Source organism: Anas platyrhynchos, chromosome 1 (genome assembly GCF_047663525.1).
Source record: "Anas platyrhynchos isolate ZD024472 breed Pekin duck chromosome 1, IASCAAS_PekinDuck_T2T, whole genome shotgun sequence".
Lineage (NCBI taxonomy): Eukaryota > Metazoa > Chordata > Aves > Anseriformes > Anatidae > Anas > Anas platyrhynchos.
The window spans coordinates 124,393,191-124,409,657 of record NC_092587.1 but is presented as its reverse complement, the minus strand read 5'-3'; the positions used below and the strand labels follow the sequence as shown (position 1 = coordinate 124,409,657).

Below are 16,467 nucleotides of genomic sequence, written 5' to 3'. Positions count from 1 at the left end.
GCTCATAGACTGTGTCCACCCTTCATATCCAACTCCATATCCATACTATATCCATATTGTCAGGGAGAGAGAACACAGATCATGGGATAGATTCTTGTGAAAAACAGTCATTAGGGGAATGTGCACAAATATTTTCCCTTTCTTTAGTGGCTGCACATGCGTGATCCCCCCCATTCAATTTTGAAGGTGTTCTCTTTAGTGCTGGGGCCTAAGTCTGTTGAAAAGCCGCTGCTGAAAAATGGTTTTCCAAAAAATACTTAAACTGTAGAAACTGGTGAGGATGTAATGCTCTGCAGAGAAAGGAAGAGTTGACCAAGTAGGTATTCTCTAGATGCTCAGAAGAGATAAGGTTCTCAAGAAATCCACAGAATTAGCATGCAGTATAGCAAGATGGGTAACAAGCTCTCATGCGTCTGAAGGGCACTGTGAGAGAGGTTAGGTGATTTCTGTGAGGAGAACTTGCTGAATTCTCAGTCCTTCCCACGCGCTGTTCCCCCAGTGTGAAGGCTTTGTTTTGTGTAGACAAGGACAGCTCAATGAGTGCTGTGGTGCATCATCTCATCCTGTGTGGCCGTGAGATCTAGGAGCGAAAAGGGGAAGGTAAGTGGATTGGTTGAGATGACAGCAAGATTAGTTTGGGGCCAGGTTTTCACTGAAACACCATCATTGTAAAAAGTGGAGGCAAAAGACCTGTAGTTCCCTTTGAGGGGGTGCCATGTATGTGCTAGAAGCTTTTGGAGCATGTCTGGGCATCATACACATGCTGCTTACAGGACATTCAGTCTGAGGGCTGTGATATGCCCAGTACTGTACTAGAAAATAAATTCAGGAGCTGCAAGACTCTGGGTGACACTGTTATTTTGACTCTCCATGAATCTGGCCCCATTGGGTTTAGTTTGTTCACAGCATATAAGGAAGACACAGGCTGTCTGGGGAGGGTCTAAGGCATTGTAGCAATCACCACAGCTACAGCAGACATTACCTGTGAGGGGAAGACTGGAAAAAATGGTATTTGCTTACTGTAAGGAAAAGGAGATGGAGGGGATACTAAGAATGTCTTTAATTACCTAAAGGGTTTCTGCAAATAGCAGAGGAATACATCTATAGTACATCTATGCTCAGACTGTGGTGAGCTGGGTAGGTAGGAAAAAGCTTAAATTAGAATGTAGAAGATTCTTATTAGACACCAAGGGGAAAATGAACAAACAAACAAAAGAAAACAAACAAACAAACAAAAACAACTCACCAACTTTCATTATAGTAGGACTGTGAGGCCTTATAATGGGTTGTCTAGATGGGGAAATTCTGGAGTCTTCAGCACTGGATGTTTCTAAGAGTAGGAAAACAAAAGCCAGTAAGGACAAGGATGTAGCTGATGCTACCACAGATAACCTCCTGAATTCTTTCCAGGTGGTATACAAGTACTACAGTGAAGAACAGAGAAAATCTACTTTTCAAGTTGTCATTCATTCATTCATTCATTCCCATTTCTGCCTGCATTACTTTTCATTCAAACAACATTAAAATTCACAAAACCATTCACCTGTTTATGTATGGTTGTATAATAAAACATGTGAGTTAGGAAAGAGAGGATTTTGTGAAAATAAGAGATGTGAAAATTTTGTCCTTTATTATGAAGACCAAACCCTGATTTTTCATAGAGCAGGTCTGATTTTGTTCATTTCTTCTTAGCAAGCACAATTAATGGTTAATGTTTTCTGTAAAATAGAGCTTCTATTATTGAAAAAAAAAAAAATAAATATCATTTTACAGCACTCAGTGCTCAGCCTATAAAGTTTAAAAGCTGTATGAGGAGTTTTGCATTTTGAAACATTTACTTTTTGGAGAACTATAAAGATGAGTCTTAATGCCCAGATTTCTGAATCAATAAAAACACTCAAATGTCTTTGTCAGCAGGGTAGTGAAACTGAAGCCAAAATGCCACTAAACAAAAGATAAAAGCTTGGATAAAATGCCCTAGCCTTTACTGGCATTTCTTAGGAGTGCTGCCACTGAATATAGAGATACCAGCAAAAAGTGAGTCCTGCCACCATTTCTTGCCAGTAGGCACAGCAGGTGAAATGCGCCCTAAATTGGCCAGTTAAAGGTAGGGCAGTATTTGTTATGGGCACTGGGGGATTGTAGAACTTACTTTTGATGAGGAGATATTTATGGCAGCAAGTGTAACTTATTGTTATGTTTAAGGTTGAATTCCATCTTCTGTCATAATTCCTACCTTCTTCTCCTCTCTACTACATTTCACCTGCTCAGAACTTTTGGAAGTAATTCCATTTGTGATAAGGTTGTCATGTTTGCTATTACCACGGAAGTGATTTGCCATAAGACGAATCCATGATAGATTGAATAACCTTTATCTTTTTTAATTATTTGAATAGCCATTAGCTGTAATTAGAAATACAGCACTGGCATAGGTCAGGACTAACAAACTGTACTCCAGAGGAATCGGGCCTCAGGAATCAGGACCTTCAGATGCTCAGCTGGATCTGTAAGGGTCCCCTGCCCTTTTATGTGCTCAAGGTCCACAGTTGCAATAGAGATCTCAGTGAGTAAACTCAAACTGGAAGAAAAAACCTCCACAGTTCACATTAGTAAAAGTATTGATGCCCTAGAAAGCACTGTGACTATGGATTTGAAATCTCAGGCTTCCCTGTCCCAGAGGAGCTTGTGCATGTGTGTGTCCTGTTAACCTGTTAGGTTTTGTCCAGAGAAATGATGCCCCATTCTGATGGTGTTTGTAAATCCTGCAGTCTTGGATACCTTCATGTCAAAGCACCTAGGACAAAGGAGATTAAGCATGATGATGAAACAAAGCTTGAAGTAATCACAGGAGGAAGTACAGACATTCAGATTTGGCTGTAGGTGCTATGGGGTATGCTCACCAAAAGCAGCCTTGGCATTCAAGCACTGTGACTGGAGAAAAGCCCTTTCAGTACCTGCAGAGCTGGACTTTCAGTGAAGCGTAGGAATCCCACACACAGCAGAGACATCAGTGCTCAAAACCTCACAGCCAGGTCTATGCAGAACCAGGCCCTATTAAAAATAAATGCGTTTTTAGATAGAATGTTAAGTTCTTGGCTATCATAAAGAGCCTGAAACTTTCCAAGAGATTTCAGGAGCCTGAAGGGAAATAAATTGCTAGATTGGTAGCAGCAATGGTCTACATCATAAGCAGTTATTGTAAGATTAGTGTCCTTCCTGGGAAAGGGGGCTAGGGATTTCAGAATGTATCTAACAAACATGCAAATGTGTGTAGACATCTATATCTCAGTGTTACCTGTAAGTGGAAAACAGCCTAGCCAAATTCCCTTCCTCAGGGCATAGCTTGCCAAGTGCTCTGCCTGTCCCATCACGTGTGCAAATTTTCACTGTCAAACAAGAACTTTCTCTGGCTGGAAAGCAGTAACGGGTAATGCAGAGCATGCCAGCGTATGTCAGCAGTATTACTCCCTTGGCACTGCTCCTCCCTGTTAATTGTAGAGTAGAAAACGTTCTTCTTCAGGCTTTTCCTCTAACTACCCCAGTGCAAGAGCCAGAAACCGTGGACATTTGTGGAGGGAATTTGGCAGCTGAAATGCATGGAAGCCTGGCTCAGGCTTGAGCATTTCCAAGAGCAGCATCTGAACCCCTGGTTAACTTCCTGACTGATCTTCTGCCTCAAACAGGAGGCCAACCATGATAAGTGCACCAAACATAAGGGGGGAGGGCTGTGCAGAGGCTTGGACATTTCTTCTAGTTTTAAAAATAGCAGAGAAAATCCAAAGCACATTGGCAGACTGCATGTAACTTTGAGACTCAACTGGAAAGTGCCTCCTACTGATGATTGTCTTGCAGATTTTTCCCTGGGTTGGTTTTCTGCCTGTCCCAGCAGCAAAGCCACAGCTGCAACCTCACTTACACAAATGGGTGAATTTAGAGCTCAAACATGAGTGCATTTCTGGTGCACAGTGAAGAGTTCTCTGTCTTGATTTACAGGGGCATCTGTGTTAATACTCTTGTGATGTTTGCAAAGTCAGTTGGTGATTTGCTTGTATGGAAGAGACAGGAGTGGTGCATGTGCAATTTTCCTTGTTTCATCCTTTAGAAGCAACCTTGTTCTGGCTTTCCAAAAGAAAAGGAGAAAAAGGTCCTCTTAAGATTACCTCTCAGCTGTGCCAGTGTGTGTGTGCGTATCTATATGGGAGGTGTGCATGTATATGTGTAGAGGAGAGACTTTCCTTCAGCGATGAATGGAAGTTCAGTCTGCTCTGACCCGCAGGCTAGAGATGACTGCAAATTTATCAGGTTCTTCTAAAGCAGGGGGCAGAATGTTATTCCCGTAGTCCGTTGCTGCACAGGGCTCCTACATCCCAACCCTTGTACGTCCTTTACCACCAAAGTGTCTGAGCAGAAAAACGTCGCAAGGCTTTTGTAGTTTGTTTGGGACCGGGGTCAATCACTTTTCCTGCTCACCAACACCCTATACATACACAGATGAAAATATGCTAGTATTTGTATAAACCGTATCGATCACACACCATCTAGCACATCCTTTATACGAAAATAACCCAATTCTGTGTTGATTCACTATTTCTCCCTTCATCACGGGGACGGATGACATTTTCTGAAGGATAAAAACAAATTATTTTGCAATTGGGAAATTAATGGCATCAGATAAAAACTCTTGGTTGAACAACTGATTTCTCCTATCTTTTTTCTGCTCTTTCTTTCCATTACTATTTTCCCCATCATTACTGTCTAACGGTGAGAGGAGGAACATAATAATAATAATAATAATAAATAATAATAATAATTAATAACAATAATGTGCTGATATCCAAGAAGTACATTGGTTCCTGAGACTCTTCAGCAGAGGTAAAATCTAAGCTGATGTTTCCTGCCGTGACAAGGTAGCAAGGAGGTGTGCTACAGGAAGAAAATGATCTTTTTTACAAAAATAACCTTGTCAAAGACAACTTTATTACCAGACACAAACACAGGGAGTTAAAAAGTTCTTTAAAGAATAGTCAGGTGCAGGACAGAAGGATGAAGCCAGTACTTAAAAGCATTCCTCCAAAATGTGGCAAATAGATTCCGAATTCTGATCATGTCTGGAGCGTCAGCAGGTGACTAATTCATCTGCAGCATGGGAAGAAGACCTTTTAATGATGTCCATACATAGGACACACCACTACTTGCAGGAAACACTGGCATACTTCAGTCACTTGGCAATTCTCATCAGGCCGTGAAGGTATGTTAGTCGTGCTCATAGTAACAAAGTTTTTGATATCTGCTTTACAGTAAGCAATGAAGCCTTTGTGTCTCAGAGATACACTCCCCCTTACAGATGTCGTGCAAAGAGTGAGAGAGACTGTAATATCTTAAATTTTATTCCAGGTTTGCTTGATAAGTGGGCGGCAATAGTTAGAGGCCAATTTGTGCTTTTCCGTCATGCTGTCTAGACATATTTGCAAGCACTGCTTTGCCTTTAAGAGGAAAGGGTATATCATATATTATACAATAATAGGTTATTTTTACTTGTAATGCATTAAGAGGCTGTTTTCAATCAGACACCATTTGATATGAGGGTATGTTCTGGACAATAAATGGAAAAAGTGGAGCATATCCTTTTTTCACACAGCAGACAATACCCATACTTTCCATATAGACAGGAAACGGCTTAGGTTTATATATAGAAATACAGTATGTTTTGTATGCATACATAATGTATTGATTTATCAAAAAACTATCACTGTATAATTGGTTGAAGCTGCAAAATTAATCCACACCCATGTAAATATTTAATATGCGGCATGAAAAAGACACATCTGGGAACTTTAAGAGAGGTCCCTTCCCATCAGACATGACGTGGGTGGCATGGAGGTCATGTGCTGTTCAGCAGGCTCTCAGAGCCACCAAATCCGCTCTGTTCAGTGTCTGTGTGTCATAACAGATGGTGCCATCTGCCTCCCACGGGATCTCATAGGTTCATCTCTTCACCTCATCCTCAGCCCACCAGTCCTCAGAGGGCACCAGCTCTTTGTTCTTACTGGCACTGCAACCAGTGGAGCTGGGTCCAGGACCTGATTTACCTTAGGGCTATGGGGGTCCCCAGTCCCATTCCCACCAGCTGCCTAGAATCTCTTTTGGCTGGGGCTGTCCATCACCCTCTCCTCTCCTGGCATCTGAAGGAGGTGCCCTGCATTTCTCAGGAGCTGTACAACTCCATAGCACAGCAAACTTCTACAAGGTCACACGTTGCTCATGGCCACCCTTTCCCTGGGGGAGAGGGAAATAAAATCATTTTCATGGGAGGCTGGCAGTACCCAGGCAGCAGCTCAAATTTCTTTTGTTTTATTTTTTCTATCTGCCTCTCTCTGCACCTGTGGTTTCCTGAGGACATGGATGTTGGCACAGCAGTGAGCTGCACTCAGCATGCTGGAGCCCAGGCAACATAAGCAGCTGGAGAACCTCTGCTTCATCACTACGGCTCTGCAGTTTGACCGAGCTGACTCACTTCTTGACTCTAGCTTCCTGCAGAAGATATTTGGCTTGTTGGAAGATGTTTTGCCACGAGGCTGGGAGACCTGGGGTTAGGAAGGCAAGGAGTTATGTGTTTAAACCTATGCTCATTTCAATTTGGATGAATTCCTGCTCACCAGACGATGATCCACAGCCAGGCGTTGTGGTCAGATTATTTAGTACGTTAGCAAAGTGAATTTGATGGACACAGTCACCAGCTGGACTGTGATCTGATAAGGCTGTCTCAGAGAGGACACAGTAATAGCCCAGAACAAATACATTTGTTTCTTTCTGGCGGTGTAAACAGATCTGTGTTTACTTTGTTCCAAAGGGCTTTCTTCCTGTGCTATCAACATGTAATCTTTCACTTGACTTAATAAGTGTTGAATTTTGTTTGTTTGCTTGTTTTTACATATGTTAAAAGACTTAATGGGATTCTTCAGTTCTGTCATTCACTTCATGCTGGTAACAAGCATCGCCAGTGTCTCTTTTTAGGTTTCTCAAGCCCCACATAGTCTTCTTGCCCTTTTTAATATATCATTTTTTTAATTTTTTATTTATTTATTTATTTTTAGGAAGTGAGGAAAAAGTGCAGTGAGAGTACTAGGCTCCTTCCAATTGCAACCTTTAATGGCTATAGTAGGCAAAGTTTCACAAACCCTGTTACTGATAAGAAAATAAATCCTTCTCTACCAGGAAGCTGTGGCGTGAGGACTGAAATACTCTCTAAGCCATAAAAGTTCAGCTTGGAGTGAGGAGAACTCCAGCCGTCACCTTGCATATTTCATTTGTTACAGGCCATCTGTGTGCATCATCAGGGATCTCAGGAAAATATTACTCAGCTGTCTTTTATCTCTGTCTAGCCGAGCTGGAGCGTGGGTAGCAGAACACAAAGTAACAGGTTCCTAACTTCAGTCTGATGATAAAAGGTGTTTGTAACCTAATAGAAGCACATGTTTGTATCGATTAATAATACATGGCTGCGACCCGCCAAATAAGCTGTGCATGGAGCGTATTTTGGAAAACAAGTAATGAGGCTCTTCCTTCCTAATCAGCTCTTTATTACTTGTTGAAGTGGAATGTGAGAGCAGAAAGTAAAGCTCAGGTATCAAAAAGAAGTGGTGATGACGGGTTGAGGGGGGTCACTTGTGAAAACAGTGGAAATCAAATCAATTAGGCCTGTCAGCTGGAAAACATCATGGGGAATTAACGCTTGTTTCTCTGGATTCCTGCAGCCTGCATGAAAGCGCAGGAAAATTGTATTCGGGTGACAAAGTACTATATGAAAATTGTGATTTAACTGATAATAGAAAAGGGTTATGTAAGACATATCCACTGACAGATCAAATAAGTAAATAGGATAAAACTTTAAAAACAGCAATATACTTCTAATCTTCAGAAGCAAATGCATCTGCACACCCCACCAGACAGAGGTGAAGGTACCACCCCTGTACCTTTCAGGACTCGTAAGAACTAGAGACTGTTGGGGCTCTACTGAAAAGGGCAAGATTTTGCCTGGTTGCTATGAAACTGAAATTATTGCTGGTGGCATAAATTTAATGCACGTGCAAAAAAAAAAAAAAAAAAAAATCAAGGGAATATTTGGATCAGGGCTACAAAGCAAGGAAATTTCAAAGGAAGGGGCACTCAGGAATTTTTGGGTCTCAACCTCATTTCTAGTTTGTTTTCTTTCAAAGCTGAAATGTACCAAATAGGCCTTCCCTGTACTACACAAGAGTTTTTTTTTTTATTATTATATTTATATATGTATATATATATATTTTTTTTCATATCACACTCCAGGACAGCAAAGATAGTGCCAGGGCAGCTACAACCACAGCTTCTGCTGGATCAGTGCCCAGCTGAGGAAAGCAGGAATTCAGGACTTCAGTCTGCAAAGCCTCTGACTAAACTCATTAAAGCTTGGACATGAATATTAAGCAATGACTTGCATTTGCCCCTGTCCCCTCTCCTTCCTGAGCTCTGGCAAAAGCCTGGGGATATTCCTAGCCCCAGCTTTGGGCTGTTCTCCTGCACTGACCCAGGCTACACAAGATACAGGACAGATTACCTGTGCACAAATTCATGCCAGGAGGGTTAATTTCACAGGTGCTTTTAATTACTGTTTAATTCACCTAGGTTCTACTGAAAGACCCCCAAAATCTGAGAACTATTATAAGAATACATAACCCCAAGAAGTATCAAGGATCAAAATGTTTCAACCTATTTCACCTGTACTAAAATAGAAGGGGTTTGTAGATTACTTTTTCATTGTCCCCAGGTAGACATGCTCCTATTCTTGTGTTATATGCTGACTACGCACACAGGTTCTTGGCACACACCATGGTTTTTACAGTGCACAATTTTTAATGAAATTAGAAAAAGAAGCAATTTCAAATGACAGGAATAAATTAAAGGAATGGCTTCAAGGTACAACAACTGATTGCTCAGTACTTCTCATTCAGAGGGAAGTACCCCTCTGAAAACAGAGAAACTATTTCTTCTGACCATCTGGAAGCTGTGAATCCCTGTCCAGAATTTCAAGTGCTGTGGCTATCTGTGGCTGAGTTATCATGTTTATATAACCATATAATTTTTTAAATTTTTTTTTTGCTTTATACTTGGGTGAAATAATAAAAGAGACTGGTGTTTAACTTTTTATTATTCCAGGCTTCAGAAAACCCTGGTCACTCCAGTTTTCACATATTTTATTTTATGGTGCAGTTGGGATACTATGTCAACCAACTTACACATTTCAATGCACATAAAATATAATAAAGCAGGGGCTAACCTGCGGTCCTTTGCAGATCAGTGATGAGGAAGGTGTGGAAAGCTATTTGGAGCTCCCTACTCACCCCTGTTAACACGTGTGTTTCCTTAAGGAAGTGGTGATTACACCTTGTTGTCGGCAGTGCAAAGCTTAGCATATCTTTATATTTTCACTATGGAAGAAGGGAATTTCTTCTTGCTTCTGTGGGCAGCCAGCCAGTGAAAGGTGATGGGAAATACATGACATCCTGTTCTTCCTACCTTTCATCTTTCCTGTTCACAGACACATTTTGAGCGTGACATGCAGGTGTAATTAAAAACAGGTTGATGCCATGCACAGCTCAGCAGATGCATGTAATATTCACCTGCTGTGAATCCATGTACATTGGCTTTTATGAAACAGCGAGACATTTGCAAATTGCCTGTTGTAACTGCAATAATATCAGTATAAGAACAAAACATATTGTGTAACTTTCACTAGCAGAGATCAGCTCAATGGCTAATACTTTTCTCACTAGTACTCAAAGTAATGTCATGCTAACTATTCATACTGATGTTTTTCCAGTGAAGTTAATAGTATTGAAGTAGTGCATTTCAGACTTGCTACAAAACAAAATCAACCAAACAAAACAAAGCAAAAACCCCAACACGTCTTTTCCTGCATTTCCTGGGCATGCTGTTCCTGTAAGGCAGCAAAGCACCATTTGCTTTCTCCAGCCAGCAATGGAGGCTGGGGATGGAAAGGACTGGTACATTGGTCATCCTTCTTTGCCATATTTTTTGAGAGACATCTCTAAGGAGAAGGTGGTCAGCCTACTCACTTGAATCACATACTTGGCATACTTAACGCAGCTGTCATACCTTCTCTTCCCTAAGGGAGACAAAAGCGGAGAGGGAGATGCAGGCAGGAGGCACACACACTGCGAGCTGCCTCACTGTGCCCTGCTGTGAGCCAGGAGGGGAGGCTAGGTGGGGATAGACACCAGAAGCGGCAGAGATCAGAGACTAGGGTGGTAAAATTTGATGGCAGCAGATCTTCCAACTGCAGTACTTCACATACATGCCACACTGGCTCATCCCTGGCAACTGGGAAGAAAAAGTACAGTTTAAAAAAGCTCCTTCTCTTGTCATCTGCCTCACCAGCAGCTCAGGCAGGTTGTGTTGCTCTCAACCCTGGAGCAACATTGGCCGCTGAACTCCTCTCTGCTTTAGTTTAGCGATCCCAGACCATGAGTAGGAGCAGCCATTCACCTCAAATGAGTGCAGCATCATAAATCTGTTCAGCTGCACATTTTAGCTCCGCAGTGTCAGACAGGCATAATTAGAGCTCCAGAGTCCAAGTGCCACCCCACCAGTCTTACAGCAGTGCATTTGCCCACGCTTTACATGAGTCATCTGGTGGGAGAGGAGAATTAGGCCCAACATGTCTGGGCTGAAGTGATGACTTAATCAAACTGCTCCTTCCAGCTCTGACAAGTGTCTCTTTATGCTCCTTGGTGTTTAGCTTGGAGTTGCCAGTTGGGATTTTTCACACCTGTAGGTTATTTAAGCCCTTATTCTGCTGTAGCTCTTGAATTTAAGACAATAAATGCGTCCTTTGGAGCAGTATTAGGTGAGGAAGACATATATGCTCAGGTGACTAAAATAAATGAATGATCTGTGCTGTGATACATTTGTAACTGCTTTCCAAATCCGAACAGCTGCCCGTGAACTTCCAGCTCTGAAAACTGCTGTTAAATACTGTGATGAGCACCTAGTTTAGTCCTCAAAGTATTCAGAGCATTTACTGTCAGGTCTTCATGCAAGTAAAATTTATATATTAGTACTCCCAAGAATGATCACATACACTGACTGTGATCATCAAGAATAGTTAATGAGAAGAAAGGAATGACTTCAGTTTAACGCCATCACACCTGACTTCAGCCTACTTGACAGAGAGGAAATTGGAAAATATTTACAGAATTAAAATTCTAAAAATAAGTAGGAAGCTATCAGTGGAAAAAAAGGCAGGCAAGACAAGTGGATCTCCTCCTTGTAAGAGGACATTGCCATGCTTGAAAAGTGGAGTTACAAACTAACCCAAAAATATTTAAGCCAATAGAGAAGGTACAATGGGTTTATTAAGGTTTTATCTATAGGTAAGCAGAATAGGAAATATTTTAGGGAGTAGAAATTATTTGAGCTTTGTTAATCATTCATTTTCAAAAATCCTGACTTCCAGAAGTTTAAAGTTAGCTAAAGAATAAGCAATTGTATCTATTTGAATTACCTTACTTCTGACACAGTAGAGCTTCCATTGTCACCTGCAGCAAAAGCCTAACATTGCTGTCTTCCATTCTCAGCTGTAACAATTCAAACCAATTTTTCCAAAAAAAAATAAAAAATGAAAGTAACACAGTACATATTATCTTGTTATAGATCTTGTGTTAAGGCATCTCATTCAGAAAGTTGTGATCCCTACTGCTTTCCATCAGTGTCCTGCTCATCTCACTTGCACTATCAAGATAAATGCTGTTTAGAGGCATATGGTCAGACCTTACATTTAAACAGGCTGTAATCTCTATGGCCAGAGATACCATAAATAATTGAAATACCAGAGAATAAATAGTTTCACTAACCATGTTCTGCCTTAACTAATCAGAGCATCTGGTAGATCCACGTACATTTAATTAATTTGCTGTTTGTTTGTTCCTTTGCATAATTAACTATTTAATTTCGCTGCCCCCCATATTTGCTCACTAATTATTTATTCCTTGCTAACTCATTGATCAGCTGCTTGCAGCTCCCTCTTGCTTTTCTGACCACCATGTTTATCCTTCACTCTATTTGTATCAGCCGTTTTCATATCTTCCCAATTTTCATTCCTCCCCTTGTCTTTCTTTCCAGCCTGGTCAGGGTGCAGCAGCCACCCTGCAGTGCAGTGCCCAAGGCTAGGCACAGTGTTTGGGCACTGGAGAGAGTGGGGACATTGCTGATGGGGCAAAAGCTATCTGAAGAGTAATGATGCCTGGATACACTACTGTTTTGGTTGCAAATAGTTCATTTAAAGATATTAAGACAAGTGCAGCTGGACTGGGGAGAGGTGTTTTTGGACAAGTACAGCTCATATTTGTTTGAAACTGGAAGGGTTTTGATGACTTGGAGACTTGCTGTCCCTAAGACAGAAGCTGCTCACCAGCTAGAGTGTTCAACCTGCCATTCGCATTTTATGGCATCCCGCAGGTTGCTGAAAACAATGCTATATGCACAACAGCAAAAACAATCCAGGAAATTAGAACCCGTGGGTATACCCAAATCTTTATAGTCTCAAATAAGTAACTAATGCCTAGAACACAAATTGTTCCTCTCCACTGAGAGCTGGTGTGATCCTTACCCAACATGGGCTCCCTTAATTCTCCCAGAAGTCTTTAAAGCTACTTAACCATAGCATTTGGGATATATTTTATTCTCGCAAGCAGCTTTTTTGACCTTGCACTGCATGCAGCAGCCCGTTCAGTCAGTGAGAGTTTGGAGTGTGATGGTGGCTCTGAATTCAGCCTTCTCATGTGAGACTCTCATCATCTAAGTATAGCCGGTAGGTTTTATTTCTGGGAAGGCTTGTTTGGATTTCCGTCTGCTCCACTCTCCTCTGGTTTAGATTTCTCGTCTGAATGCTGTCCAGGAGCCAGTGCTTACGCTACCATTCACCATATCACTTTTTGCTAATTGCTCCCATATTTGGAGCAGTCACGTGTGCCAAATTGCTAAATTGTGACTGCACTTTCCGGCAGCTACTAGAATCTCCCAAAAGAGGCAATTAAGACGCCAAACAGTGCAAAGGGAGGAAAGCTGGCTGTAAGAGGCTCTCAGGGTCATCCAGCATTCTTTCAAAAATGTATTTCTTGTGCGTCGGTTCTTTTTAAAGAAAGGAATAGTTTCACGGTTAATTTTTTCTCTTACTTTCAGCAGGGTAAAGGACTGTTTCAGATAGTCATTACCTGAGACTGTCAGTCCGTGCTCACTTTGACTGCTGGCACGGGAGCTGCAGCTGTGCCTCAATGGCAGCTCAGCAAAGGACCAAAGCAGACACTTGGTTTCACATGTGGCCTCAGAGTACGCTGTACATGTCTTGGAGATAAGAATGTAATTGTGTGTCTTGATGAGTAAAAGCCCAGGATTCTGGAAGTAGCTTGGAAACACTTGACTCAACTGAGGAAAGCCAAAGCAATTTTCCTTGAGATTGCTCCTACAGGTACGTATTGTTTTTGGAAAGGGGGCTTAGGTAAATAGATCACTAAAGCTCTGAAATGCAGATCAAAACTGGACCCTGATCCCTAAAATCTTCCACGGAACCTGCCTTCCCAAAACATTGACAAGATACAGGTTTTTGTTCTTACCACCCCCAAAAATTTAAAAAAAAAACTTTAATTTGGTATTCTAGGTGTCAGCAGGTGAATGTGTCAGGACTCAAGCAGATGACATTTCCTGAAACCCAAAGGCTTGTGACTGAAGGAGCATCATTTACAGTATAGTTTTAGAAATTAGTTCAAATGATCAGGTCATACAGGAATTAAGTTGGCTTATGTATAGCAAAGGAACTCGTGGGAAGAAAGAGGAAGAAAAGCTTTCTGCACTGTGCTGATGAGAATCACAGAGAAACTCCACATTCAGCCCCGTACATACTCAGTGGCTTGGGGAAATCATCTATGAGCCCCATGTAATCTGTGCACCCAGGCTGGCTCATGTTTCCTTTGCTCTCCAGAGCAACCTCCACTGGCTTAGAGGGAACCTGGACACCAAAAGTTGAGATGTTCTTGTGCCTTAAATGTCTACTGAGTGCATCACTATGCACAAAACTTCACTCATGTTACACCTGGACACATTTTTTTGGACATGCATCTTCCATTTGAAAACCAGAAGGATGAGAAATCCTTCTGGGTATTTGGAGGGGAAAGGGGAGGACAGGGTTTGAGGATGAAGCTTTTGCAGCTTCAGGATCCTTGAACTAGTCCTGCAGTGGGGTCAAGCACTTCTTTCTTTCTCAAGAGTTTGCTTTTATGCTGTGTTATATTTACCCAGGCATTTTCCTAGACACAGGGAACAGCTCAGCCCTGATAGCAGCCGTATCCAAGACAAATTGTTCAGTGCTGGGTAAAGAGTTCAATAAAACCTCAACAGCTCTTGTTTTGCACCTTGGCAAAATAATAAGTGTCTCAATTTCCCTGGAGATGGGAATAGTAATAGAAAGTCTTCCCATGAAGATGAAGAAAACCTTAAGAAGAAAGGAGAAAAAGCCTTTTTTCAGCTGAAGTATCTCACCTGTGTGTCTTGAAAACCAGTATTAGGGAGTACCTCACAGCCTGGGCAAGTGCTCGACCAAAAAGGTGAGGAGCTGCAAGGGTCAGGCTGCAGAAATTCTCAGATGTCAGCCTGCAGGTGCAGGCCACCCTCAGTGGGCAGCCAAAATCACCAAAGGGAAAATCAGAATGAAGTGGCTGAGGTGGAAAGCAGCAGCCTGGGTGTGCAACCTACATTGAAACTGGGTCTGTGCCCGGTGGGATGCCACATCCTTTGGGAGCCGTCACGGCCACTGAGACCTTTGTTTCTACTTGCCCTGCTGTGGGAATACTGAGGAGAGAGAGAGATAAGCATGCATTATATATCTGTGTCCATCTCCATGGTTTGGACAGGTTTTCTCCCATTTCTTTACCCCAATTCATCCCAGTACCCCATCACTTCCATTTCTGGCTCACTTTTCCCCTTTTCTCCCTCATTCTATCTGCAGGTTTCTTCCTTGACTGCTGCTTGGCACCAGCAATTCAGGGCAGGTGAATTTCTGAACTTTTCAGGAGAAAACGGCCGCAGGCCCTGAGCCAGGGCCCTCTCACCTCTGGCTGCACTCCCTCCCAGCCGGGTCTCTGGTGTGTGCAGGGGGGAGCAGCAAAATTAAATGCTTCAAGCTCTGAGACATTTTCTGTCCACATTGCAGGCCAAGCCTGTTGGATTTGGACCAGAGCGGCCACTTTAGTGGAGGCAGATGTATCTGTGGAGGGAACAAAAGTAGGGAAGATTCAGTGTGTGCTGTTTTCCCAGCAAAAAACAATAATGCTAGGTAATTCCTTTTCTCCTATAGGCTGTACCTTGTCCTGCTTGCATGGAAAATGGCATTGTCCTGTAAGCAAGGAGCAGCAATTGCCTGCAAAAAGCGCTCTCTGTACTAACACCACTCTACTTCAGGTTTTCCTCTCGGGGGGCAGGTTACTCTGAAGGAAGTAGCAAGGCAAGCCCGGTGTCAGGTGGAATAGCTGAAATTCCTCAAGTTTCTTTTTGCCAGGGTTTCAAGCTGTGAAAGACACATGATCTCCACTGCTCCAGCCTATAACTGAGGATTTTCCCCAACAAAGATGAATAGTTAGCTGTGCAATTTTATTTTAGCACTTTTTTTTTTTTTTCTACCTCTGCCAGAAGCCATGGTGAATTCTGAGTTAAATCATTATTAGGGGCAGTGTTTGGAAGCAATAACCTCAGATGGGGTTTATCAAAAGGAATCCATTAGTCCTCATCCTCAAGAACTGACTTGGACTATGATCACCTTTAGAGAAAAAATACAAAGAGTTGGAATTCTGGCTCCTTTTCTGCCATTCACATTGTCATAGTATCCCTTGAAAGCAGGGGCTGAGGTGCAGTGTTCTCAGCCTCCTTACTGCTGCATGTGGTCACAGTCAGGGGCCAGAAACAAGAATCCTGTGAATCTCTCTTATATGCCTGTTGCAAGAGCTGCGTCCATTTTCATGTCGAGAGCTAATGAAGTTTAAGTACTGAGCAGCTTCATGCTGAGACTTGCTGGTTTGACAGAAGTAGACAAGATGGAGAAAGAAGAAGCTCTGCTCCTTGCTACACAAATGATTTGCTAATCACCCAGCCAAGTCCATCAGAGGTTTCTGGTTTAACTGAAGAGCTATTGCCATTTACGGAGAAAAAGAGAGCTATCAATAATCTGTGGGAAGGGGGTGTGTGCAGTCGAAACCACTTCTTAAATAAAATTAGGGATCAACAGCCTTTGGAGAGGGGGTAAGAAGATTTAAATTTGAAAGAAAACTGTAGGAGGCACCAAAGGAACACAGTGCAAATAAAAGTTATCATGCCTTGCCTAGAAGGCCTTAGGAGTTTGATCTCCTTGAAAGAAAACAAAATGTAATT

The 16,467-nt window shown here is 42.1% G+C and overlaps 1 long non-coding RNA gene across 1 annotated transcript; it reads right to left on the bottom strand.

Annotated features, from left to right (window-relative positions):
• Nucleotides 1-758: 758 nt before the first annotated feature.
• On the bottom strand, nucleotides 759-12,722 carry LOC113842251 (uncharacterized). Its single transcript, XR_005262259.2, has 3 exons — nucleotides 11,558-12,722; nucleotides 2,709-3,051; nucleotides 759-1,330 (listed from the first exon to the last, which is right to left on the bottom strand). It is a non-coding gene; the product is annotated as an uncharacterized lncRNA (long non-coding RNA).
• Nucleotides 12,723-16,467: the final 3,745 nt, after the last annotated feature.